The 27,671-nt window shown below is 52.9% G+C and overlaps 1 protein-coding gene across 3 annotated transcripts in view; it reads right to left on the bottom strand.

The window, feature by feature from the left end:
• The window catches only part of Wscd2 (WSC domain sialate O sulfotransferase 2), an 88,479-nt gene extending 61,428 nt beyond the window's left edge, over positions 1 to 27,051 (bottom strand). The window contains exon 1 of one of the 3 annotated variants that reach the window (XM_021163700.3): positions 26,763 to 27,051. The gene's annotated coding sequence lies outside the window, so the exon portion shown is untranslated. Of the gene's footprint in view, positions 1 to 78; positions 634 to 26,762 lie in introns of those variants that run through there. The other 2 variants (XM_029478113.2, XM_029478112.2) reach the window with 2 other exon arrangements.
• Positions 27,052 to 27,671: the final 620 nt, after the last annotated feature.

The following is a 27,671-nucleotide window of genomic DNA, read 5'->3' as shown; positions in this document are numbered from 1 at the left end:
CTGCAGAGTCCCAGCCCTGCCCACTCCAGTCCAGCCCCGCCCACTCCAGCAGCACTGTTCCCATTCCCCGAGACACACCATCAGGACTCACTGTCATTTTGCGTCCTGGAAGCAGCTTGTGCTCACGTTCAGTTCAGAGGGCTCCCGGATAGCAAGTCTTCATCCAGACCAGCCAAGCCACTAGGTTAAATCTGAAGCTGAAAGGAGCAGGCCTCAGCTCTCACACAGCCGGCCGAGTCCGGCTGGGCAAATGTCTTCATCCGAGCGCATGAGGAACCCCAGAGGCCTGTGCTGTCAATAACAGACCCAGCGGTGCCAAGTCCTTGGACTGTGTCTCTAGCCCGGGGCGGTTTTATGCTGGAAAAAATGTCACCAGGGAGAAAAGCCCGCATTGTCAACAGGCCTACCTCCCACAGCTGCCTTTCCCATTGAGGGATGCTTCAGGGACCCTCCGGGCCTGGAGACGGAGTCCTGCCGTTCATGTGACCGGAGTGGTGGGAGCATTGTGGCTCAGTGTTTGCTGAGCGCTTACTCTCTTGTGGACTGGTGGAGGCGGGGAGTAGAGACGGTACAACAGAAACCTGTTCCATTGGGGCTGCACTGGGCAGAGGCAGCTTCGTGTGGGGAGCTTGTGCTTAGCCACGCCCATCTATATCTGACTTTTCCAAGACAAGCAGGGGTTCTTTCCCAACAGGGTGTGAGGACCGAAAGAGTTAATAGGACCCGGCCAGGATCATCACAGAGCCAGAGATACAGAAGGGCTGAAGGGGGAAGTCTAGAGAAGAGAACCCACTGGGAAAAACCACCCTGAATGGTGTAAAGTTACAGACAACGTTTAGCCTGGAGGGCTTTGCCTGTCCCCCACACAGCCTGTCGAGGTGTGATCTCATGCCCAGGAGGCTCAGGAGGAAGGTTGGCGGCACTGCACAGAACACAACAGCAGGGACTGGCAGAGGGTCAGGGCAGCTTGCAGGTGAGGGATCAGGCATCTAAGACACAAAAATGCAAGGAAGGAAAGTCAGTCACAGCCTGGTGTCCCCACAGGCAGGATGGGTGCCACCTCCAGATCTAAGCTCACAGATATTCAGTAACTATATGGGTTAAACAACAGTGTCAGTCAGGGCAGAGGAAGAGCCCGAGTCCAATGATCCAGCAGCTCCTTGAAGGGCTACTGCCTTTGTGCTCTGGCCTGGAGCTCCCTGCTCCCTCCCCTAGGGCACTAGTGCCCTAAGGTGTGTAATTTAATCTCTGGGTGTCCAGTTCTCTGCCTTACTCCAAGAAGGGGGTCAGTGGGGTGAGGCGCAGTGTTAGCATAAATTATTGACCCAGAGCACAGCAGCCTCGGGAGGGGTTTGTGGGCGGGCAGCCTTGGAAGCTGGAGCACAGCTGGTCAGAGAGCCCAGGGGAGCCCAGGGGAGCCCAGGATAGCACTGTGGCTGGGTGGTTGAGTGACCTCAAATGAGCTGCCCCTGAATTCCAGAGGATTTGCTTCTATGATAGACACCCCCCCCCCCCCCCCCCGCTATCTGTCACTCTATAATTTCAAGCAGGTGGCCAGACTATGACATTTAGGCAGAAACAAGAATGACCTTCAGGGGCTGGAGAGATGGCTCAGCGGGTAAGAGGGCTGACTGCTCTTCCAGAGGTCCTGAGTTCCAACCCCAGCAACCACATGGTGGCTCACAACCACCTGTAATGAGATCTGACACCCTCTTCTGGTGCGTCTGAAGACAGCTACAGTGTACTTACATATAATAAATAGATAATAAATAAACCTATCTATCTATCTTTGGGTCGAAACCATAGGGGCCAGAGAGAGAAGAAAAAGTGTCTGAAGACAGCTACAGTGTACTTATATATAATAAAAAATATTTTTAAAGAAATCAAAGGTACACTATGTAGATGGGAGAAATCTCTGTGGTTGCAAGGGGCTCACACAGCAAGGGGATGAACAATGGGGACAGAGTCTAAGGAACAGAGTGAGTTCTTTATTGTGCCTGGCAGTTGTCACCATTGAAGACTGTACGAGAGGGAGCCCTCAGCCAGTCACAGGCCTCAGTAACACATACATCGCCCCTAAGCTGCTCCGATAGGATTCCGGAGGACCCGAGAAGCCCAGCAGGAACGCTCTACTTTCTGCTCACTTTTTTTTTTCTAGACAGAAAGCTTTCCCCAAAGTCAAGTCTAGTCCTGCGCAGAAAATTATAAACATCCCGAGTAAGCCAGAAGGAGCCGCTACAGCGAGTCCACACTCTGTCCATTGCTATGATAAACACCACGACCAAAAGCAAACAGGTCAGGGCAGGAACCTGGAGGCAGGAGCTGATGCAGAGGCCATGGAGTGATGCTGCTTACTGGCTTGCTCCCTGTGGCTTGCTCAGCCTGCTTTCTTTTTTTTTTTTTTTTTTTTTTTTTGGTTTTTCGAGACAGGGTTTCTCTGTGTAGTCGTGGCTGTCCTGGAACTCACTCTGTAGCCCAGGCTGGCCTCGAACTCAGAAATCCGCCTGCCTCTGCCTCCCAAGTGCTGGGATTAAAGGCGTGCGCCACCACGCCCGGCTCAGCCTGCTTTCTTATAGAACCCAGGGCTACCAGCCCAGGGATGCTCCACCCACAGTGGGCGGGGTGGGCGGGGCACCACGCCCACCCACACCAACCATCCATCATCAACCAAGAAAACGCCCTACAGACTTCTGCACAGGTCAACCTGATATTTTCTCTATCGAGGCTTCTCTCCCCGGATGACCCTAGCTTGTGTCAAGTTGACAAAAAAAAAAAAAAAAAAAAAAAAAAACTAAAACTAAAAACAAAAAACAAAAACCAAACAAACAAACAAAAAAAACCAAAAACAGGACACCAGCCTCTTCTCCACTCGTTAACTCACTCTCCAGGAGGAGGGTCTCGTGTGGGAGGGGCAAGGGGAAGATATGATTGTTCAAACTCCCACAGCGCCTGAAGGGATATCAGACGCTTAGTGCCCCCAACACCAGCTATGAAGAAGGTCCCCTGTCTTACAGAGATGGAGTTGTGGGTGCTGAGGGCCCTGTGGACAGGTGTGTCCCTAGGGACGGACACCTTGCTGCACCCACAGGAGGGAGAATTAAGCATCTTGTGCGAGAACTCCATGTCGGGTTGAGGGGTGTGTGTGTGTGTGTGTATGTGTGTGTGTGTGTGCAGAAAACCTGGGGCCTGAAGGACAGCTGCATTTGGGGGCTGGGATGGATTCCACACACCTTATACACCCACGCCCATCTGCCTCTGTGAAGTCCTGCTTCCTACAGAGACCGGGCCAGGTTCCAACCGGTTCTTCAAAAGGCTCCTCTGAAACCCAGCCACCACATGCCATTCCTGAAAGTGAGGGGTCCAGCTCACAGGGAAGTGAGCAGATAAGAGATGGAACTGTCCCCCAAGCCTCTTTAGAAACATTGTGGGTGTTCTTGGCCTCACTACCGCCATAGGCTAAGCTGGGGTTTTCTGTCACCCGCAGGAGAACCACTCGGTGAGTTGCTTCCAGGTGACCCCATGGTCAAGAGGCATGTGGGAGGGGAGGTGCCCCTCCCCCAGGCTTCCCAGCCCATCCCACTCCTCTCCTTGGCAAACCAACGTCTGGCTCTCTTCTTCCCATCTGACTACCACACGATGCAAAACCAAGTTTAAAAAAAAAAAAGACTATTTTCTGCTCACACGAAATTTTTAGTTTTGGCGAGCCTTCGGGAAAACACTTTCAACGCGCGGCGTCTGAGCAGTTGAGCTGCTACAGAAAGGAAATTCAGCTGGGACAGAATGGGGCCCGTGTGTGTGTATGGGAACTGCTTCATACAGGCGTCCCTGACAGTTCCCCACACACCTCCAGAATTGCCTCCTCGGCCAATGGGGTTGAAGGGCCAATAATAACAATAAAAGCGTGTCTAACGAATACTTGTGTAGCTCTGTCAGGTACTGGTCTTTGCATGAATAACCTCACTTAAGCCTGACCAAACATTTTGTATGTATCATCTCATTTAAACCTAAACACTTTGTATGTATCATCTCATTTAAACCTAAACAAACAATTCGCATGTCTCATCTCATTTAAGCCTAACCAAACACTTCTCAAGTTAGTATTTTTGTCATTTGCAGTGAACACATAAGACACCTAAAGCTCAAAGAGGTGAAGCAACCTGCTCAAGGCCACACAGCTCATAAATGGTAGGGCTGAGATTCGAATCCAGCTCTATCTGGCTCACAAGTTCGCTGAGAGCTCCAGGGTGATGGGGGTTGGCGTTTCCCCGAGCATCAACCTCCTGGATTATCGGGGGGGTGGGGTGGGATTAAACCACCTGTTCTTTGCCCGGTCAGTCACTCACTCAACAACCAGATCATAACTAAGTCCTTGTTGTAAGATTGGCACGTGGCTACAAGGCTGATTAAAACCCTGAATAAAACCCAGCTCCTCCCTGAAAGCCACGATCTGTGTGTGTGAGGAGCGACGAGATCCACGGGGTAGCTCTGGTTAGGGGGTGAGGCCAGCCCTGCACATTGGCTATCTTCCAAGGCTGTCACTATCCCCTGAGCCCGGTCCTAACAAGCTACCAGTGAAGTCACAAGTCACATGTGCACTAGAGTGAATGCTAGAACTGTCTTTATGCAAACAGGGAAACTGAGGCCTAGAAAGCAATGAGTCTTGGCTGAGGCCTACTGAGCAGATGAGGCAGAGGGTGGGATATCAAACAGGACCCCTGCAGGGCCTCCCTCCCTCTGCAGCAGGGGGAGCACACTGGTGCTGCACACTGGAAGTTGCCTCCCTCAGGAGAGCATCCCCGTGCTTCTTCTTGTCCCCCCCAAAACGTGCCCACATCCTAGTTCCCAGGACTGTGATGTGATTGGTAGGCCTTCAGATGAGAAGCTGGTCTGGGTCACGTGGGGGACAGGATGGCACCACAAGAGAGAGAGGCAGGCAAGGACACCAGCATCGAGGAGGAGGATGAGCTGAGACCTGGGTGTGGCGGGTGCCAGCTCTGGACAAGGAAGGGGCAGCAGGCCCAGGAATGTGGACAGCTTCGTGAGGCTGGAGAACACCCAATGCTTTGAGTGTCTCCAGCGTGTTGGCGTGACCCAGAACTTGACATTAGCCGAACAGGTTCCATTTTGTCCTTAGGGCACGTTTGTCCCTGTGGCTGTTCTAAGGCAGAGTGGGAGATGGCTGCTGAGAGGGACACACCGCCAGCACTCTCGGGGAACACTTAGTACTTCTAGGCCTCTGGCCCACCTGCCGTCCATGTCCTGGCTGTACCTGGATGAGGACAGCCGCTGCCGCATGCAGGGTACAGACAGGAGCCCTCACATCCTTTCTCAGGCCTGTAACTTGGGCCAGTCTCACGGACTCTCTCTTGTCCTCTGTCCCGCTGTCTGCCTGGGGTGGTCTGTGGGGACCACAACAGTGTGTTCCCTACTCTCCACAGTTCTGGTACTCTCCACATCTCCGGTGCTCCCCACATCTCTAGTGCTCCCCACATCTCTGGTGCTTCCCCAGGGTAGCTTGAAGAAGCTCGGGACTTGCCTCCCTTCCCCCCCCCCCCCCCAGCTCCACTCTCTGCAGGGCCACTGAGCTCAGCCAAGCCCTTCTACCAAGGCACAGGGTCCTTTCCCCCCACATGTTTGCCCTTTGACTTGGCAAGCTTAGAATGGAAAAAGCAGCAGCCCCTCCCCCCTCCCTGTGTCTGACTCTGGGATGCTGGGCCAGTCCTTGCAACCTCTACCCTCCGTGCAAGCCTTCAGCTGCTGTGCTAGCCCCCCCGAAAACAGATCCTCCAAACACACCCCAAAACTCACAGTCTCTTGCGTGAGGTCAAGAACAAAAAGGGCAGAGGTGTTGCTACCTCAGTTCTACCTGGGATGTTCCGAGAGAGGAGCCCGGGGACTCGGGCTGTGGTCATCACAGCCCGCATCCTCAACTTGAGTTGCTCGCTGACGTACACCAAGACAGAGCTGCTTAAGACAAAGTCAGAAAGCCCCTGCTTCTCTTACACCATAGCAGAGTCAGCTCTCCTCTAGGCCTGTCCTGTGTTCATTTCTCAAGATTTTTCAGAACAATCCTCTGGGATTCCCTTTACAATATGGGGAAACTGAGGCACAGGAATTAAGTCGCCTGTCAGAGGTGCTCAGCTAGCAAATTCTCGAGTGTGTCACAGGCTGTGACACAGCTGAGGTCTGTCAGGAACCCACCTCACACAGATGTGGCACTCCTCACCTTACACCGCTAGATGTTATACTTCCAGCCACCCGTGTCTTACACCCCAGCTGTCTCCAGGGCCACTCACTGTCACAGCCAGGGAAAGGAAGCTCAAGTCTCCACCTTTGGGTTTCCATGGATACCTGGATAAGTCTTGGGTGTCCTCTTTGCCCTGAGGCCAACTCCATCAGCCACAGGGCACATCCTTCTTACTCGTTGGCCCGTTCTGCACACGCTCCACCCCGGGTCACTCTGCAGCGTCGTCGGTGGCTGTCAGGCTTCAGCCTCTGGCCACTCGGTGGCTTTCTGATCACCCCAGGAGCCCGGCTGGAGGCTGCAGAGCTTGGCACTCTTGTATTCACGTCTCTGAGCGAGCCAGGTACACACTGGTCCCTTGTTCGCCTGCCTCTCCACCCTGCCCTGCTCAGGTTGGAGCCTTGCCTGGAGCTGGACAGGGCTCCAACTTTGTCATTCCTTGGCCATGTCCCTATCGGTTGCCCATGGGGAAACCGAGTCATGGAGGGCATTTGCTGAAATTCTCTGAAACTAGAGCTGGCTGGCTCCAGGCTGCCAGCCTGTCTCCCTCCATGGGGAGGTTTCTGGGTCTGATTTCTGTCTGTCTTCTTTCTCCTTTTCCTCAGTTTTCTCCAACGTCCCAGGGGATGAGGGGTCTACTAAATGCCCTCATTGTGAAGCGCCAAAGACTCCCGGCTGCCTTGAGACAGACCCAGGAGGGCAGTGACGTCTCGGCAGGGATCTGTGGCCCTCTTATCAAGCTCAGTTCTCCTTCTGTCCCAGGCAGGAGGGGGGGCGGTGGCGGGGGTGGGGGAGGCAGAAACTTGCTGGAAAGAACTGGTTGGACCTCAGGGGAAGCCAACCCAGTCTCAGGAAAAGAGAAGTGTTATCTCGTCAAAGAGAACAACTAATTAGCCATTCCCCTGTGGAGGAGCTTTTCACAAAAGCTCTCAGAGAGAGAGAGAACAGGAGCTTCCCAGAGAGCCGACCCACGGAGCCTCATGCTGGTGTGCTTCATAAATGTTTTGGTAGCTCTACAGTGTACAAGGTGTCTTGGGAAGGGTGGGGCGGGGGCAGGCCACATCTGGCTTTTGATCCCAAGTAGCTTTGCACCTTGGATGAGTCTCCTTTCCTCCTGACCTCAGTTTCCCCAAGTGTAAAATGACGAGGGGTGTGGATGGGTGTTCCAGATGTTCTCAGCTCACCCACCTCTGCCGCACACACCACAGGGCTGGGAAGACACACAGAGCTTGTTATTCCAAATCAGCTCCCGTTCTTTCCAGGCAACCAAGGGCCTGGCTACGTTGCCGCATCCCAGGGTGGCTGGCGGCAGGGGTGTTGAAAAGTGATTGAGTGAACCCAGAAGCTCCTAACAGGGTTAGGGCGGTGAGGAGCCCGGCAGGTGAGCAGCACTGGGGACTGGGCAGACAGAATCTGGGTGCCTGTGGATATGGCCGATGGCAACAGCATCTGGGGCCTGGGATAGTGAAGCTAGAAGAGGGCCTGGTCATTCTGAACCTTTCCAGCAGGGATTGGCAAAGTCTTTGCCCATAGATCCTGGTTACCCGGGGGCACTCAGCTCCAGAGACTATCCACACTAGCCAGAGAAGGGTCAATAAACCTGAGACTGAATCTCCAAAGCTGTGGGTCCTGGTTGTGTCAGCCCTTAATCCTTTAGTTCTTCTCTGGCCACTGTGGCCTCTGTGACCCTCTGCCCAGAATGAAATAACTGGAGTCCTAGAGAGGATGAGAGAGTGGGTGTGCGTTATGCTACCACAGAAACATGCTCTGTCTAACTCAGGGCTGTCACCTGAGGGCCGCCCCAACCTTTCCACAACAACCATCTGTCACCGTGACTCCTGCTCAGACTCTGCCTCCGAGTGCCTCGGTCACTCAGTCTCTCAGCAAACATTCGGTGCACACCATAGCCACCAGGTCACATTGCTACTATAATGGAGTCACAGACATGGCAGCCCTCATGACCCCTGTTCCGGGGTCACTGTTAAGGGATCAGTGTAGCCCAGGCTGGCCTGGAACTCCCCCAAATGTGGAACTTCCTGCCTCAGCTTCCTAAGCATTCAGTGCAGGGATTACAGATGTGGGGCACCACACAGTACCCCAGTGCTGTCTTTAAATAACACTTTCCTGTCTTTTCTCAACCTCCCCACAAAGCTACATGCTGAACGCAGCAAGCTAAAGACCTGCCGTGACACAGTCTACACCATGACCTTGTTTCACCCCTCATTCCAAAGACTCCACTTGGGATGCCATCTCCCCAAGGAAGCCACGCTGGACCCCCAACCATCGAGGAGAGGCCTTCCGCCTTCTCCTGCCAGTCAGTGCCTGGCTGTGCTTTCAGGCTGTGTGTCTGTCCTGCGGGACTGGGCAGCAGAACACTCCTCACCATTCCCAGGGCTGCCTGGGACCAGGGTATCAAGAGGGTTGAGGTTCATTGCTGAGGCTGGAGAGATGCCGGGCAAACCCCAAGTGGGTTACAGTGGTTCTCTCTGGGCTTTGCAGGATTCGTTCATACCTAATAGAGGAGTTAGGATGTAGGACCAGACTGCAGGGCTACTCGGGAAGAACTAGCCCCATCCTGCATTGTTTGAGCATCAACACCTCAGGGGTGTTGCTTTCCAGCTGAGGCCCAGGCTCCCGGGCAGAGGCCATCTCCACTCTCTTACTTCCAGTAGAGGAAGGTCTCCAGCCACACCCTCCTGCCCAGGCAGGAGGAGGAGATCCCCAGATGAATAGTGATTGCAGAGGCCTGGTCAACCTGAGCCTGGATTCCAGCTCCTTGTCTGGGCTCAGTCACTATAGGCAGGCCTCTGCCTCCTCACCTTGGAGCACCTTGTCCCTGCCCAACCCTGGTGGCCTTTGAGTCAAGGCAGGGGCTGCTCAAAGAGCTTTTGTTCACACAGGTCAGACCCTTGGGAATTTTCTGTGACAGAGAATGACCTGGTTTGAAGCAGGATGTGGAGCTAGGTGTGGCATTTGTCCGTATACCAACTCTTGGGAGGCTGAGGCAGGAGAATAGCCAGGTTAGGGCCAATCTAGACTACATATTGGGACCTTGTAGCAAAAGATTCCCCCACCCCCTAAGCCCCTGAAGCGGTGTAGCAACTAGCCATTGTCTGTGCATGGGGCCTAAGCATTTCCTGGCCAGCTGGCCCCAGACAGAATTATCTGGGAATATGGGGTCGGCTCTATGATAATCAAGACCCATATATACAAACAAAAAACCAGCGTGGAGAACCAGACAAGTACCACGAATGCATCCATGCAGCCACCGGCCCCACAGCAAGTAGTGTTTCCAGGACATGTCCTTCTGCACTGCCCACCTCCCTACCCTTTGATTGACACTCTCTCTGCCTGAGTGCACATAGATCCCCAGAACTGTAGTTACCTTCCATTTTGAGCTTCTTCTTTTGGGGCGGGGGAGTTACGGGACAGGGTTTCTCTGTGTAACCCTGGCTCTCTAGGAACTCACGTTGTAGACCAGGCTGGCCTCAAACTCGGAGATCCGCCTACTTCTGCCTCCCGAGTGCTGGGATTAAAGGCGTGCACCATCACGCCTGGCCCATTTTGTGCTTCCTATCCTCAGAGTTTTGTAGCACGTGCCTTTTGCTAATTGGGCCTTTGTCCATTGGTATTATTTTAGCACAGGCTCTGATGCTGGCATACAGCTGGAGTGCGTCCATTGTTGGGGCTGTATACTATTCCTTGGTTAGTCCAAGTCTTTTTTTTTTTTTGGTTTTTCGAGACAGGGTTTCTCTGTGTAGCCCTGGCTGTCCTGGAACTCACTTTGTAGACCAGGCTGGCCTTGAACTCAGAAATCCGCCTGCCTCTGCCTCCCGAGTGCTGGGATTAAAGGCGTGCGCCACCACGCCCGGCCGGTTAGTCCAAGTCTTAACTCTCCCTGTGCATTCTGGGATCACAGATTTTTAAATGGCTTCTTTTCTGTTAACGGTGTTACGGGACATGCCCTGTCCAGCGTGTATGGTGCAGAGATGGCTGAGTGCATTAGTCAGTGCTGTCATTTGCTCAAACAGGCATGCAGATTCACACACCCTAACATGTATGTGGGTGTCCTGAGGTCTCCATTCGGCTCCATCTGTCAACTTCCAATCTGCTGAGCTTTGTGCTGCACCAGTGTGAGCCTGGAAAAGGATCAGACCCAGTGGCAGCCAGGTCCTAGTTCCTGGGCAGCCAGTCAAGAAGAGGCCTGTGTCATGAGTCAGCCATAGGTCTCTAAGGAACTGACACATCTCTAGATGTGGCCATATCCAGGGAGGGACTCAGGACTGCCAAGAAGGCAGGCTTCATCCTGAAAGGGGAAGTGCAGCCGACTGGGCACAGCATGTGTAAAGGTCCTGGGGCAGGCAACATGAGTTTAAGTTCAGAAAACAAGCCCGGAGAGGTCAAGAGTGTGGAGATGGCAGAGCTGACATCAGGGTGTCCGTATTGTCTAACAGTCTTCCAGGATGCACACTGCCAAGGAGACTCCATTTTATAAGCAGGTTTGACTCCATTCTGAGGGAGGAGGAGGAGGACGACGACAACGAAGACGACGATGGATGGGGCCAGAAACGTTTCTGGCCCCATCTGTCAGGTTCCACCCAGGCAGCAAGGGAATAAATGGCGTATTCCCCAGGGTTAAGAAGGCATCTGCCTCTATTATTAGGGAAGGTTGAGACTCGGGGACACAAGGATGTGTTAAAATCATAGAGGGAAACGGGGCCCAGAACTTATGGGACACCAAGTAAAGGGTGGAACTCCCTCACCTGGGCTTCATAAAGTGATAGACCCCTATCCCTGTGGTGGCATGCTCCACATTAATCTGTCACCTGATACCTGATACTTGCTGTGTACATCAAGGACCCAGGACTCCCCAGCCTGGTCCCTCAATGTTGATGCGGGCTACTGTCTGCTGGCCCAGTCACCTGCCATCAGGACCTGGACCCACCCCATTGTTTCCTGCCAAGGAGCATTTCCTGCTGTCGGTCTCAGGTTTGACCTTTCACTTTATGACTCTGCAGTTTTGCCTTCAAACCCAACTCCGGTGCAGCTCCCTCGGCTCACCATCTCATCCGCAGACTCCCCCAGCCTTCCGGAGCCACCCAACCTCTGCAGAAGCTGCCGGGGCTTGCATCCATTCTGAAACAACACCCACATGCACACACATACACACATTCATATACATATGTGCACATCACACACCACACATGTTCTCACACACATGCATACATTCATACACATATGTGTACACACATACATACCATACATGTTCTCACACACAGGCACCCACTTACATATACAACACATGTTCACACACACATATACATCCACACATATGTACACACACATACACACTACATGTGTTCACACATATGATTTCACACACACACACATACATACATATACACAAAAATTCACACATCCGAGTCTCGCAGACACACATGCGCACATGCAGGGACACACATTCACGTGTGCACATGCACATTTATTTACTCTGTGCTCTGAGAGCTAGCGGTTAGTCACTAAGGCAGTAATATAAGAGCCTGCATTCATTTGGGCCAGGCCACCAAGGCAAACAAATTACATGACAAACTGTGATCACTGAGACACTACACCTTGCGAATTTGCTAGTCGATAAAATTCTGACACCATGGAAACAGGGTCGTGCCTGCCTGTTTCTGACAGGACACAGCCAGTGGGCAGAAGGCTGGGAGAGAGAGAGGCCCGTGGCTCTCCTCTCACAAGAGGAGGGAGCTGGGGGTTGAAAGTGCAGTTCTATGAGTGCTGATTGTGAGGCCAGAGCCTAGGGGTGCAGAGGGGGGAGTAAGAGCTGAAGCTAAAAGGGGGGGGAGGAGGGAGGGAAGAAGCAGGGGAAGAGGAAGACAGAGGGAGACAGACAGACAAAGAGGGAGATCAAAAACGTGAAAGAGAGCTGGGAAGGACCTGCCTTCCTCTTATTGGGCTGCTGGGGCTGTAGTGTGCAAGGACCTGTTTTATTGAATGCCTACTATGTGCTAGCACACCCACAGGGCACACAGTTCAAAGTGAGGCAACCAGGGGGAAGTCCTCCCTCCCCTGGAGGCATGGCAGCCCAACCTTCTCCTCAGCCTCTGCAGTTTTATCCTGGGAAACCAGGGAAAGCAAAACCAAATGCTTCTCCACCCCAGAGGTGGCTACTCCCAAAGGTGCCTGGAGCCACCATCTGATTCAGAGCAATGCGGCGGGGGTGCGGGGGGGGGGCTTCTGGGGTCCTTCCCAGCACTGGAGGGGGGTGTCTCCTGGCACCCACACTAGCAAGGCCCTTCTGAGAAGGAGGAGGTACAGATGACTTCCCAGAGAATGGAGGCCAGTGTTCAGCACCCGTGTATGCACGTGCATGCACACACACATGCATGCACATGTACACGCACATGCACGCACATGTGCGTATGAGTGTGCAGACAGAGCAGGGAGTGGCTAGTAGTCTATGGGTGTGAAGTCCAGCTATGGGCTCCCAGATTGAAGGCTTTCTTCTCACTGTCCTAGCTGAGAGCCTGCCTGGCCGGTGGGACACCCTGTCAGTGTCAGCTTGTGTACTGGAGGCAGGGGAAACCCGTGCAGCTCCTTTCAGCCATGAAGCGCTCAGCTTGCCTGCCAGTCACTTTGATAGGACTGGTACCAGAGAGGCATTGGCTCTCCCCTGAGGCTCTCCCCTCCCTGACCATCTGCTAGTGTCTGTGGCCTGGGAAACCACAGAGGGCAATCCACAACCCCGTCTCAGACCCCGAGGCTTTGGTTGGTCACCAGCAACCCTGATGGAGAATTTGGCTGTAATTTGAGAATCGCTCAAAGTGGTTCAATTATGTGGTTTCGGGGATACTGATGGGATTCTGTGCCAAAAGGAAAGAGAAAGCTGGGCTGAGAAGGAAGTTCATAAAAGCAGACATGAGCTTAAGGACATGTAAATTGTAGGAGGGAAGGGAGGAGGGGGAAGGAGAGCAGGAGGGGGAGGGGAGGGAAGGGGGAGGGAAGAGGAGGGGGAAGGAGAGCAGGAGGGGGGAGGGAAGGGGGAGGGGAGAGGAGAGGAGGTAAGGGGGAGGGGGAGGAGGGAGGAAGACACTCAAGTTCCTGGATCTAGCCGAGCCTGAAGCTGGCTAGATGTTTACGAAAGTGGATACATTCCTCTTTCTGACCGAGAGTAAAAGAATGCAATAACATTTAAGTTGAGATTTGTATCTCTCAGGAGGACACAAAGAATGCATCACGGGTGGATGCCACTGTTATTTCCGTGTTGCACAGGACTGGGCTAAGGTCACCTGCCCCACCGTGAGCTGTGCCTGCAGAGAGACAGACCAGCCTCCTCCCTCCCATCCCATTTCTCACAGAAGTAGCTGGGTTAGAAACCTTAGCTACACAGGTTGGGGGGTTGGGGGATTGGGGGGTTGGGGAGGGGGCTGTCCCCTGTTGCCAGGAGCAGAGGCATAGGGCTCTTAGAAGCTGTGTGTGTCCATACTTCCCTGGGCCTTGTGCTGCGCTAGGGTGGGCGGGAAAGGTGGCTGTGCGGAAATGGGGTACATAATTAATATTGGAATCTGTTCCCGTGCCATAAGGAGAAAAACTGAAGCTTTCAGTGCCATCCCGCCCCCCCCCCCGTGCTTTTTAATTTTTTTTCATCAAAACACAGCTGGGGGGTTGTTTTCCGGAAGGGTCGGAGTCCCCTTTAATAAAAAGAAACTCATTAATAGTCGTTCAAACAGCCCACGGGCCACCAGCTGACAAGGGGGTTCGTGGGACTAACAACAGTTTAGGAAACCCCTAAGACTCTCCCTCCTGCTACCCCCCCCCCCCCCCACCTCAACACCAAAACTACTTCATGAACAGAAGCCGCTGCTGTATCCTGGCTCCTGGGGGCGGGGTGGGGGGTGGGGTCTGTGGACTCCCTTCATCTTGCCTCCTGCTGCTCTGGCCAGTGTCACGAAATCATCTAAACCCTTTCAATCAAAGCCTTTAGGAGCCAGAAGACATCGGAGCCACCTGAGGTCCCCATGTGTTCTGCTGGCCATTGCCTGCTTCCTACGCACAAAGCCCTCCAGCTGGTGCCCCGGGGTTCAGTCACGGGGCCTCCGGCTTTGCCCCTGCTGTTTCTGCGATCTGTCCACAGCCTCAGCTAGCTCCCCTGCCTCGCTTGTCTCTGGAAAGCTGCCTGCGCACTACCCCGTGGCGCATATTCCTGGATGAGCTCACTTGGGGTATGTGTTCCCAGGCTCCTTTCAGCGATAATAATACAAAGGAGTCTCCCGTTTCCCTTTTCAGGTTTCTACAGAGCCTGGCACACCACAACACAAATCAGTGGGCTCTCCCTGGGCACAGCCCAAACACCTGGACCCAACTCCAGACTTGTGGAAATGTTCTTTCCTATAAGTGTGTGTGAGAACTCACTGCATTAGCTCACAGGGCAGGGCTGGTCGAGGTTGAAATCCCTGCTCTGCCTCTGGCATCTCGAGCCACAGGGCTGGCTCTCAACCTCTAGACCTTTAGTTTGTGAAGAGTACCCAGGCGGCTCGGGTATGGCTGGAACACAGAGAACCTTCCCAACATGCTTGAGGCCTAGGGTTCCTCTCAGCATCTCAGAACAGAGAGAGAAAATCCAGCAGCATCAACCATCAAAACCAAGTAACGCATCATCACAGTGAGGGTCTATGCGGGTGCGTCAGGGATGCTAAATGTACATTCACAGGCTGTGGCTGTCTGTATCAAAACTTCATCCTGCGTGTGCTCGTGTGCATGTGTGTGTTTGTGTGCATGTGTATGTGTGTTTGTGTATGTATTTGTGTATGTACATGTGTTTGTGTGCATGTGTGTGTTTGTGTGCATGTATATGTGTGTTTGTGTCTATATTTGTGTGTACATGTGTTTGTGTGTGTATGTATGTATTTATGTCTGTGTATGCATATGTGTGTTTGTGTGCATGTGCATGTTTGTGTGTGCATATTTGTGTGTGCGTGTGGGTGTGTGTGTGTGAGTGAGAGAGAGAGAGAGAGAGAGAGAGAGAGAGAGACACCTTGTTTAGCCTTGCTATCACCTATGGTTGCTCTGACTGGCTGGAACATGCTCAGTGGGGCCTTGTTAACCTTGCCCAGGCCAAACAGGACAGGACAGTTGGAGTTCTTAGAATCCAGAAAGATTCCTGAAGGAGAGGATGCAGCTTGGAGCTGTTGGTCATCACACAGTCCTAGTGGGTGCTTCTGGATCCGCCCTGAGCTCAGAATTCCACCTAGGACACATGGTTCCCATTCTACACCAGCCACAAACAGCTCTCAACATACAGAGGATGTCCAGTAAGCTTGCCCTGTGCATAGTATGCAGGTGTGTGCCCAAAGAGGCCACATGAGGGTCACCTTATCACAAACAGCGGATGAGGAGTCCCCAGGAACACCATGTGGAACTGGTGTACTCACTGTCCACAACATCAGGGGTTCTGAAGCTGCGATTGAAGACCTTGATAAAGGCTTAGCCTAGTTCACATGGGGGAGGGGGGAGATAGTGTCCTCACACCGAGGAGGCATGGAATTCAGATGGAGACTGAACACAGAGATAGGACCACGGGGGGCAATGAGCCTCAGGTAGGTGTTTCCCTCATGCTAGAAAAGAAGGGGAAGTGAACCCAGCTTTGGAGGTTCTAGGAGGACGATAGCCTCCTTCCTGGCTTGCTGATAGCTTTGGGCTGGAGAGTATGAGACCCAGTCTGTACTGCGTAAGCTTGTGCACCTTCAGTCACTTGTTACAAAGTTACAGGAAAAACATGCTGGTATAAAGTAGGAGGAACCCTTGTCTTGGAAAGCTCAGGTTCTAGCACCAGCCCTGTCATCAATGCTGCAAAACCACAGGCAAGCCCCAGTGTGCCCTAGAGCCTGGGGATGATAGGGCTGAGTGGCCACTCTTGTGAGCCCCGGAGGCCCTCTGCCTGGCCCCCTTCCAGTGCTTTGCTTAAGTTCAAACTCAAAGACAGCATGGCCCTGACAAGCAGAGCCTGCATGTGGGTACTGAGGGCTGGCCAGACACACGTGGGGAAGGGGTCAGTTGAATAACTCCCAGGGCATTCAGGGAGAAGCTACAGCCTAGCCTTGAGTCAAGTCCTCAAAGTAGGGGACAGGCAGTGCTGACATGAAAAACAGGGATGGAGAAGAATAAAAGCCAGCCCCTCTCAGCCTCTGGGGGTGGATGATTGGGAAGAGTCCCCCAAACCAGGGGCCTGCAGTTCCTCCCTCTCCTGTCTGTGCAGGGATGCCGTGACAGGGCACACTTCCTGAGCTCCACGGATACAACAGGAGCTCTGCTCTCAATGCTGAGCTCTCGCCCGGCCTTTTGGTGTAGATTTGATGCTCATCGCCTCGGTTTTACAAAAGAGGAAAGAGAGGCACAGAGTAGCTATGTCATGGTCCCTGATAGGCAACAGAGTGTTGGAGATTGGTCCTAATGCTTCAATTGAGTTCAATAGGGATTCTGCCTGTCCAGATGCTGAAGGTCATTGTCCCCAACTGGGTTATGATCAATCCATAAAGATGCCAATGGCTGGGCACGGGTGGGACCCTTAGAGTTGCTGGAGCAGGACACAGAGAGGAACGGGCAGAATTGCCAGGACTTGGGGGAAAAGGGTGGGATGCAGGAGCGGCAGAAGATAAAGTCAACCAGCCGTGTGAGAGTTCTGATCTGTGGCCATTGGTCACCTCCCTAATTGGGCCTGGGGTAGCAGGGGAAGGTTTAGGAGTGCCCGGCCTTTGAGGTAGCCAAGGCATTTAAAAAATAAGCTAATGTTTGTGTGTGTCTTTCATTCACAGATCCAAAGATTGCTCCCCGGCAGGTGTGTGTGAGATCTGCCCGGAGCATAAAGAGGTGTAGCAAAAAACTCACTGCGACAGCAGAGAGCCAGGGCTGAGTCCCAGAAGGCCAGCTTCTCCTCCCCGTTCTCTGAACTGGACACCCTCCAGCTACGAGGAGATACTACCTAGCAATATAAGCTCACCACCCCCATTTTACAGATGTGGAAACGGAGGCATGGAATGGTGGTCCCGGTGTCCATAGCGACCGGCACTGGCATTTCCCTTCCACTTGGTGAATGAGGAAACTGAACCTCAGTGGGGTTGCTTCAGTGGCCCAAGGTCACATCTCCGAGAGGTAAGGTTTGACCCCAGGGCATGTGACCCTTCCTCCCATCTGTCCTTGCCTCTCTGCTGTGTGTGACACCAGGTGGAGGTGATAAACACCTGGATAAGTGTGTTTTGTCATCTTCCTCTCTGTAACATGGCAACAGGATGAACTAGGTCCAAGGTCACGGTCAGCTGAAGGTCCGTCTGTCCTCTCATACCCGAGCTGTCCTCCACAGCTTTTCCCTGGCCATCTAAAATTCTACTTGCCAGACTCCTTTCCCCTGTTCTCCCTTCTTCTCCCTCTCCCTCTCCCTCTCCCTCTCCCTCTCCCTCTCCCTCTCCCTCTCCCTCTCTCCCTCTCCCTCTCCCTCTCTCCCTCTCTCCCTCTCCCTCTCTCCCTCTCCCTCTCCCTCTCTCCCTCTCTCCCTCTCTCTCATGTCCTCCCCTCCCCCTTGTTTTCTTTTCATGACTGGAATGGAACCCAGAGCCTTTGCACCAGCCCTGAAGCTGCACTTAGTGTCCAGAGAAGGGTCTGAGGGATGGACAGCCACCCGATCATTGCCGTGAGAGAACTGAGATCTAAGTCTGGCTATGTCTGATGCCACAGGATGCTGGGGTCCTGAGGCTGGGCTGTGAGCCCCCTTCTCTTCTCAGTACGTCCAGGCGGATGTCCCTGAAGCAAAGCCTTGCCTGTCGATGAGTCTTACCCACATCACACGCCCACACTAGTTTGACTCCTTCCATGCAGATCCCCTGCCCTTTGTCCTTGCTGACTATGCCCTGGGCTGGCTGTCACCAGGGCCACCAGCTCTGTCTTGTAAAGCTGCTGCTATGGTGGGTCCTTTGCTCCCCACTGAGGCTCCTCCTGGCACTGAGCCCCATTTTCCTACATCTTATTTTTCCTAAGTCCTCACCCACCCGTGTCCCAGGGCTGCCGGCTGTCACGTCCAGCTGTGTCTCCTTCTCCATCCCACACAGTCCTCATTTACTCCTAGACGTGGTCATCTCGAGAACCAGGTCAGCAAGCATATGAGACACAGCGGGCAAAGGAAGAAGGCAGATCCTGAGCATCACATGGTGGTTCTGTTCCCCCCAGGGCGTGGGCACTTACATGGTTCTTGCTGTGCTTCAGGTGTGGGTGAGTGTTCAGGATGAACGGTGACACATGAGCAAGTGTGTGAGTATATGTCTGTGAGTGTGTATGTGACTGTGTCAGTGTGTGAGTGTGTGTGAATGTATGTGTGAGTGTGAGAGTGTGTGATTATGTGAGTGTATGATTGTGTGTGTGAATATGAGAGTGTGAGTATGAATATGTGTGTGAGCGAGTGTGTGAGTATGTGACCGAGTGTGAGTGTGTGAGTGTGCATGTGACTGTGTGAGTGTGTGTGAATGTATGTGTGAGTGTGTGTGAGATGAGGGTGTGCATATGAGTGTGAGATTATATGATTGTGTGTGGGAGTGAATATGAGAGTGTGCATGTGAGTGTGTAAGTGCAAGTATGTGTGAGTGTGACTGTGTGTGAGTGTGAGAGTGTGTATGTGAGTATGTGGGGGGGTGACTGTGTGAGTGTGACTGTGCGTGTTTTATTACTGTTACTTTTAACTTGCCCCTCAAGGCAAGCTTTAAAAAAACAGAGCCAGGTTGCTGTTTTGCAAAAAGCTACACCAGACAGGGCACTGAGGCTGCTTTAGTCAAGTGGAGGTCACCAGAGGCAGCTGGAGAACCCCAGTGACCCTGCCTGCCTTGTGCAGCAGCTCCCTGAGCTGAGGCTTTGTCCTTTGAAGCCACAAGGCCAGAGCCTGGGGTGTTCAGCCTGGCCCAGCCCTGCCTCTGCTGCAGCTCTTTTCTGTCTTTGGGGCCCTTGTATATTTTTCAGCCATCCATGTTTCCCCAGCTTTCAGCTTTGGTGACAGCTATAGGAAACCAAGTCAGGTCAGGCCATTTCTATATCACTAAACTGCACACATACACACACATGCACACGTGCACATACACACTCACCAACATATGCACACACACACCGACACAACAACACATGCACGCACATGCACATGCACACACACATGCACACCACACACACACACATACACATGCACACACACACATACACATGCACACACAAGCACATGCACACACACATGTACATAGCAGAAGGGAAGTATACTTTTTCTTTTCTTCCTCCTTCTCCTCCTTCTGTTTGGTTTTTCGAGACAGGGTTTCTCTGTGTAGCCATGGCTGTCCTGGAACTCACTCTGTAGACCAGGCTGGCCTCGAACTCAGAAATCCGCCTGCCTCTACCTCCCAAGTGCTGGGATTAAAGGCGTGCACTACCATTGGCCATCAAGATATACTTCTTAAGGGTTCCTTCGACACTCATCCCCTGCACCTTGAGCTTTCTGTTAATGGGGGATTCACAGTAAAGGAAAGTGACTGAGACATCGGCTTTGGGGTCACACATATCCGGGCTCAAGCCTCAGATCTGCCTTCTACTGGCTGTGTGACCCCGAGCAAGGGAGCCAAGTTCTCTGAGCCTCACTGTCCTACTTATATAAGGAAGATGGAGATCCAGTGTGAATGGAAACGAAGTTTTGATCTCGATACTAGGCACTGTCAACCCCTTCTTCAGAGGCAATGGTGACCACCATCTGGGGATGTCTCCATCCTGATTTACAAGCATCAGTCAGAATATTCTGCAAGGCTCCCAGAAGCTTACTATAGCTTCAGAGCTATTCCCAGTAGAAAGAGAGCTGGGGACCTTCAAAGTCAGGCTGCAGAAGCTCTTCATGGGTACCTGTCCTTCTCTTCCATTCCACAGATGGGAGAACCGAGGCTCATACAGAGGAAGGGAGTCTGTGCAGAGTTGCCATGTCTGCTTGGATAAAGCTGGATGGAGCTTCCTGCCTTTACTCCCCATTCAGGAACTCCTCTAGGAATTCACCCTCACAGGACCACATGGGGCACAGAGAAGAGTCAGTGCAGGATGTAGTAGCATCCTGCAGCCAAGCTCCTAGGTCTAATGGACAATTAGACCTGGAAGTTTCTGGCAGGGGTACTCTGCTGCCCGTGGTTCTTGATGCATCGTGGAGTCAGGCAGGGCTAGAGGGGACCCAGATATCCTCTCAGACACTGCATCATAGCCACTGCCCTCCCCCCACTGTCCACATAGCCCTGAGAATCCCCATCCCATTTCTTTTCTCCATCTCTCTAACAAAGGAGTGACTCAGTCTCAGGGGTGGCCAGCCTTTCCTGGCCTCTGGGTACCTCACCAGTTTAGCACAGAAACCTCACACGCCACCTAATCCATAGTGATCTAGCCAAGTTCATTAATGCTGGCTTCATCTCCTCTCCCCAGCCACAGCCTGGGAACCTGGAGGAGTTCGGGGATAAGTGATTATATTTTCAGCAGGGTTCAAACAGTAAATACAATGGGCTGTGAAGCTCATATGCTCTCTGCCCCCAACTACCAGCCCTGCCAGGCATGGCTCAGAGCTCCCACAGAGGGCATGCAAATGAGTGGACATAGCTGTGTGCCAATAAAACTTTATTTACAAAAACAAAACAAAACAAACCATAAGCCTGATTTACCAGCTCCCTGTTCTTTTAGGTCTTGTTGGGCAGAGTCTGGTACCTTCTCTGGGGCTGGGCTGTAGAGACTGTCATGAGGCAAAGGGGTTTTTCCAGCTTTAGCATGAAAGTCTTGATCCCGGAAGACTGGTTTCAGAGCAGGCAACAGGGTTATCCTGTCTGGGGTCCTGGACTCCTGGTTCCTCCCAGGACAGCTTTATGCTGTGCCATTTGGCTGTCTGCTTTATAAAAGGGAGGGGAGGGCTGCCATTTATTGTGGCATGAATTGTGCCAGGTACTCACAAAGGGTTTGGTGAACATTTTCTTCATTACAACAGCCGTGTATTGTGGGAGCAGAGTTCTTCCCAGGAGGGGTGAAGACTGGACAGTCCTGCCTCAGGTCCCTCCAGAGCCTACACCCTTACAGAGCTGGGAATCTCACCCCTGTAACTTCTGTGACCATCGCAGAACATGTCACTCAGAGAAACCTGAGCAAGCAATGGGATCAACAAATACTGACGGCAGATGGATGGATGGATATGTGAGTGAATGATTGATGGGTGGGTGGATGGACAGATGGATGAATGGATGGATGGATAGGCAAATGGATGGATGGGTAGGTGGGAGGATGGATGGATAGATGGATAGATTGGTAGGTGGATAGATGGATGAATAGACAGACAGACAGATGGGTAGATGAACACCTGTCTGTGGATGGACAGAGAGGTGAAAAGACAGACAGATGGACAGATGGGTGGAGGGATGGTGAATAAATGGATAGACAAATATCTATAGATAATAGATAGATGGGTGGGTGGATGGATGGACAGACGAACAACTGCTTCTACAGATGCTAGGTGGATGGAAAGATGGGTTGGTGGGTGGGTAGGAGATGGGCTGATGGATGGATGGGAAACTTCCCCCACATTTACACAAACACAGGCTTGTTCTGTGCCATGACTCATTCCCACTACCATATCCATCAGGTGAGCTAATGGGAAAAGGTCTCACGGCTCTGACATCCATTATGTCAAACTTGCCTTCCGGCACTGGGGAGGCAATATGACATCATATTTAAAAAGTACTCTCTGACATCAGGTGGCCTCTGTGAAGCCCCAGGAAGGCTTTTTTCTGGGCCTGTGACCCAGTAATTAACACACGTTTCTGAACCCCACAAGAGATCACAACAGAAATCGTCTCTGTGAGTGATGGTTGCCATGTATGTGAGGTTCATGGTGTGAGCTCAGTAAACGCTCTCTAAGTGTCATCGAGTTGGGCTGAGCAGAGAGCAGGTGGGGCTGGGGTGGCCACAGTGAGCAGCATACTGTGTGACTCTACATAGAACACAAAGGTCAGACAGGGGCAGGAGTCAAAGCTACTTAGTGGCCACCAGGACCACAACAATGGTGCATATCAAACACACCCTCATGGCTTCTCCAGCTCACCTGTTTCTGACCAGGCTGAACTCTGATCCTCCCTGAGGCTAGCACCAGGCTTGGGAGGTAGCAGTGGCCTCACAGGATCCCTGTCAGTCAGATTCACACATACACACACACACACACACACACACACACACACACACACACACACTCACACTCACACTCACACATGCATTTGCACACACTCACACATACATTTGCACACACTCACAGTCACATACACACTCACACACTCACACACATGTACACACATACGCACACACTCTCACACTCACATACATTCACACATTCTCACACACTCACACTCATAATAACATACACATACACTCACATACATGCACACACACAATCACATGCTCACACATACATTCACACTCTCACATGCTCACATGCACAATAACATACACACTCACACTCTCACACTCACAATACACATACACACACTTACAGTCAGAAGCACACTCTCACACTCACACATACATTCACATACTCACACACACTCAGTCACACACACTCACACTCACAGTAACATATACACATGCACACAATACACAATTGCACATTCTCACAGAGTCACACACTCACAGTCACACACACTCACACACACTCAGTCACATACACGCACTCACACACTCACACTTACAATAACATATACACTTACACACACACTCAACACACGCCTGTGCACACATGTGCTCGGGTCTCTATAAGGCCTAAGCAAGGCCACATGTACTGTTACTCTCCCACCTTCTCTAATGGACAGTGACAGTCACGGGGCTGAGTGCAACCATGGGGCCCAGAGTGTAAAGCCTGTCCCTTGAGTAAAAGCAAAATGAGGTCTCGGAGCCAAGGCTACCAACACACATATCCCTTATCCCCACAGCAGCCAAGTCCTTCACACTGCCCCCATACTAGGAGGACCCTAAGCAGGCCTCCTTCCTGTCCTCAGGACCAAAGACCCAACTCCCGAATGACCCCGATTTCCACCTTCCAAACATCTGGACCTGCTCCGGGGAGCCATTAATCTCTGGCAATTTCTTTCCCTCACTTGATTTGTTTATTTAAGGAAAACAAGTTGCTCCTAATTAGAGGCGCTGCGGAGATGCTCAGCTCGTCTGAGCTGCCTGCTTTCAGACATTCTGCCTGAATGCATACCTGTGCTCCAAGCATCTGTGGGTGTGTGCAGCCTCTGGCAAGACAGACATGGGCATATGGGTGATGAGGGCAGCTGGAAATGTGCTCTGGAGTGCCTGAAACACACACACCATCCCAGCAAGCTTAGAGCTGATGCAGGTAAACTGTCTCTCATAGGGCGCCCAGTGTGAAGCACAAGGTAGAGGCACCGCAGCTCAGGTGGGCCTGTGCTTGGAAGCACTGATCACAGTCATCCTGTTCTACACAAGTTTGCACCTCCACAGACACACACACACCGCTAATGCAGAAGTCACATGGCCACACACAGGTACACACTGCAACAACATATAAGACGTTATAAGCTGATAGCCCTGGTACATATATCCAACAGCTGACTCACCCACAGGAGGTGTGTGTGAAAGTTAGACACACCAGAGAACACAGACACACTCAAATGAACACCAAAGATGCCTACACTAGAAAACACATACCTACACTTGTGATACAACTAAGCATGCAATGTTCTGCACACACACACACTTACATGTATGTCTGGGAACACACAGTGTGCATGGCAAGACAGAGGCATATACCCATAGAAACATAAATAGGTACAGAGTCAGGACACTCACAAGCATCGGAAATCATGTGCAGAGACTTGCAGACACTGGAATGCAGAAATGTGCACATGCCCAGAGAGGGATGAGCCCGTGTGTCAGGCTGTGTCTCTAAACATGTGTAGACAGACATGGAATGTGCTAAAAGCCACACAGACATGAGTGCCCCTAATTGCACAGCACAAACTCACCTCACATCCCTGTGTGCACAGCCACTCACACACATGCATGTTCATGGATGGTTGTTCTCTCAGAGGCTCACACACAGCCTGCACATTCATAAATCCACAGGTACACACATGTTAGATGTCAAGTCCACCCTGGCTATTCTGACACGTGCATACATACATGGTTGGTACATTCATGACAGCACATGGCTTCAGTTGCAATGCCCCTGCACCCTACTCCACTAGGAAAGCAAACTGTTCTTTTTTTTTTTTTTTTTTTTTCTGTTCTGAAAGTCAACCCCGCAGACTCTACCAGCTCATGGTGGCTTCATCCTCCATCCCTAAGCTGCACATCAGGGCACAGTGGCTGGGACAAACTCCGCTCCCCACCCGTCCTCTTGGCAAGAATGCAGGGCAAGCGTCACACCAGTCAGAAAGAAACTGTTCACTGCCTGCTCCCTGCAGTCTCTATGCCCCGCCTCTACCACAGACCCAGAAAACACTTTTCTCCACAGCATTGGTTGTTCTTGCCGCCTGGAACAGCAGCCAGGCATGCCCAGCCCTGAGGCAAACTGGATGCCTGACCCGGAACAGACAGAATGTCCCTGCTCTGGGTCCCTAGACAGCTGCAAAGTTGAAGCCATGGAGACAGCTTACCTCCATCTCCCGTTGTCATGACGACGCGGCAGCTGGGTGCATCCAGCCCTCCCAGACTGCCCTGGGCTCCCCACTGGGAGCAGCTGGTCCAGCAGCGGTTTTAAAGGGAAGCAGGGAGGGGCAGGGATTGCAGGTATCCTATGGATTGGAGAGACCTAAGACCCTGGCCCCAGATGAGGATCCTCAGGTTCAGGGAAAGCCTCCCTTAGGAAACGGTTCCCAGAATCCATGCATAAGATCTCCACATGGCCATCCCCATTACTCCTGTACTCTGCCAGATTGTGATGGGTGCTTCTAGCATTATCTCAGTGAGTGCTCCCACATTATCTCATGAGTGCTCCCACATCATCTCATGAGTGCTCCCACATCATCTCATGAGTGCTCCTACATCATCTCATGAATGCTCCCATATCATCTCAGTGAGTGCTCACAGCACCATTCCAAAGTAGGAACTACGAACTCTTACTTTACAGAGGGGGAGTGGCCAGGGGCCACTTAGATCTACTTTGAGACCTGAGTTCCTAAACACTAATGTGCAACACGCACACACACACACACACACTGAGATTTTAAAAATCCCATCTGTCACATTGCTCAGGGCCACACAGTGGCCTGAATGGGGATCTCCGAGGATACGTGCCATCTCTTCACTCTTAGAAAAGTGGCCTCTTAGAGAGGGTTAGTGGTTGGACATAGGATACGCAGCAAGTCAAAGGCGAGTGTGAAGCCAATTCTTGAATCAGAGCTATGTTTCCCCCAAGATATCCACCACAGACCTTTGATACCCTGGAGGAGTGCATGGGTTTGGGCAGCCAAGTGGCTTCTGGCCTCAGATCAGAGTCCTAAGCCAAGGCAGGAAGTCTTTATATCTCACCTAACAGCTCAAGAACTCAAGAACCCCCAGAACGACTGCTCCCCAAAGGCAGAGACACCCAGCTCCATCCAATAGGAGGCTGACCCATAGCCAAGGGATCACTTCCAAACACCGCTCTTGGCCAGGGCAGAAGAGAGCATCCACTATGTCTCTATGGGACGTCAAGCCTACCAAAGACCAACCAGTATGCCCCTGACTCCCAGCCCCCTGGCAGGAACGGAGGACAGTGATGTCTTCCATGTGGACACAGGGCTGGCCTTTTGGAAGTGTGCATTCACTAGGGAGAAAGGGGTTATGGCCAGCAGTGCTCTAGGTTGGGACAGCCTCAGGGACTCGGTCGGAGTGGGCAGCCTCGGGCTGGGCAGGAGGTCACCAGGAGCCCCGGTCCCCTCAGCCCCCTTCCCTGTGGCTTGCTCCTCTCATTGAGGGGTGCAGGCAGCTCTCTCTGATTTTTTTTAAGCTTTCTTTCTCCCCCTAAAGGGGCAGCCCCTCTGGAATCTCAAGTAGTGGGGTGTGCCCAGTGGGGGCCTGGAAAGGAGTTGAGGGTCTCCTGGAAGGGCACTTGGGCCTGCTGGCATTTGAACGGGGGCGGGAGGGGGCAAGTGGCTTTCTCCTGCCAAATGCCCCTCAGGACCCACAGAAGCCAGTCTGCAAAGTGGGCTTCGCAGAGCCCACACTGCGGGGCCCTGGCTGCCACTTGGTTCCCCAGTGCAGGCACCACCCCAAGGCCGGCTCACAAGCAAGGCTCGCCCCTTCTACCCAGGCTGGAAGCTGGCCCGGCAGCGGAGTGCGCGAGTGTGATCCAAGGCCCCCCGCTGCTTCAGCAGCCCCAGGGATGTCCCCACGCGCGTACGCGGCCAGAGGAAAGTTTGTCATCTCCCCGGAGCTGACTGTCACCTCTCTGCAGCTTTAGGCTCGCTGGGGAACCGTGGCTGCTGCTTACCTGGGGAAGCGCCGAGCTCTCCGTGCCCGGTAGGGCGCAGCGCGGAGTAGGAAGCCTGGAGCCTGGAGCGCAGAGAGTGGAGCGCGGAGCCAGGGCTGGGACTGAGCGAGGCTGAGGCCGGGGGGTGAGGCTGGGGCTGCGCGGGCGCCCGTACTCCCGGCCCTGCTGGAGCAGTCTGCAGCCCGAGCTCCCGCGCCCGCCGCCTCCCCGCAGCCCGGCCCGGCCGCCCGCGCTTAACTCCTTGCGTCCCGGCCTCCCGCCGCGCCCGCCGCAGGCCTGGGATCCAGGCTGTGCAGTGTGCTGAGCCCAGCTCCTGGGCTGCGGCGAAATGCACCGAGACGGGGTGAAGGGCCGGCGCCTGGCATGAGCGTGGTGCGGGCTGGCCGCCGCTGCTTGGAGACTTGGCCCGGAGCCCGCCCAGCGGGCAGCTCAAAGAAATCCAACAAAGGACAGTTTTGTTGATGGGTGTTCAGCGTGTTGTTTTAACAGGCTCTGTGTTTTGCCTGTGTGGCTTCTGGGCTGTCACACTCCCTCTCTGAGCCTGCTGGATTTCTGGCTGTGTGACTCCGGCTCCTAGATGACTTCCACTGAGGGTCCCTGAAGGGGATCAGAAGCATCAGACAAGAGTGTAACACAGGGGCTCCTGGTTTGCAGATCTAGCTTGGCTCCAGGTTAGGCCCAAGGGCGACTGGAAAAATCTAGGCGTATTTTTATTTATTTACTCCCCACCCCCACGCCCAGACAGGGTTTCTCTATGTAGGTCTGGCTGTCCTGGAACTCTACATCATTAGAGCACACTGGCTTCGAACTCATAAAGGTCCACCTGCCTCTGCCTCTCAAGTGCTGGGCTTAAAGGTGTGAGCCACTACGTCTGGCTTAGGTGTAAATATTGTGTGTGTGTGTGTGTGT

Source organism: Mus caroli, unplaced genomic scaffold (assembly GCF_978045245.1).
Source record: "Mus caroli unplaced genomic scaffold, Mus_caroli_1 scaffold_4, whole genome shotgun sequence".
Taxonomy (NCBI): domain Eukaryota; kingdom Metazoa; phylum Chordata; class Mammalia; order Rodentia; family Muridae; genus Mus; species Mus caroli.
The sequence above is the reverse complement of the archived record's forward strand: the minus strand, read 5'-3'. Positions and strand labels throughout refer to the sequence as shown.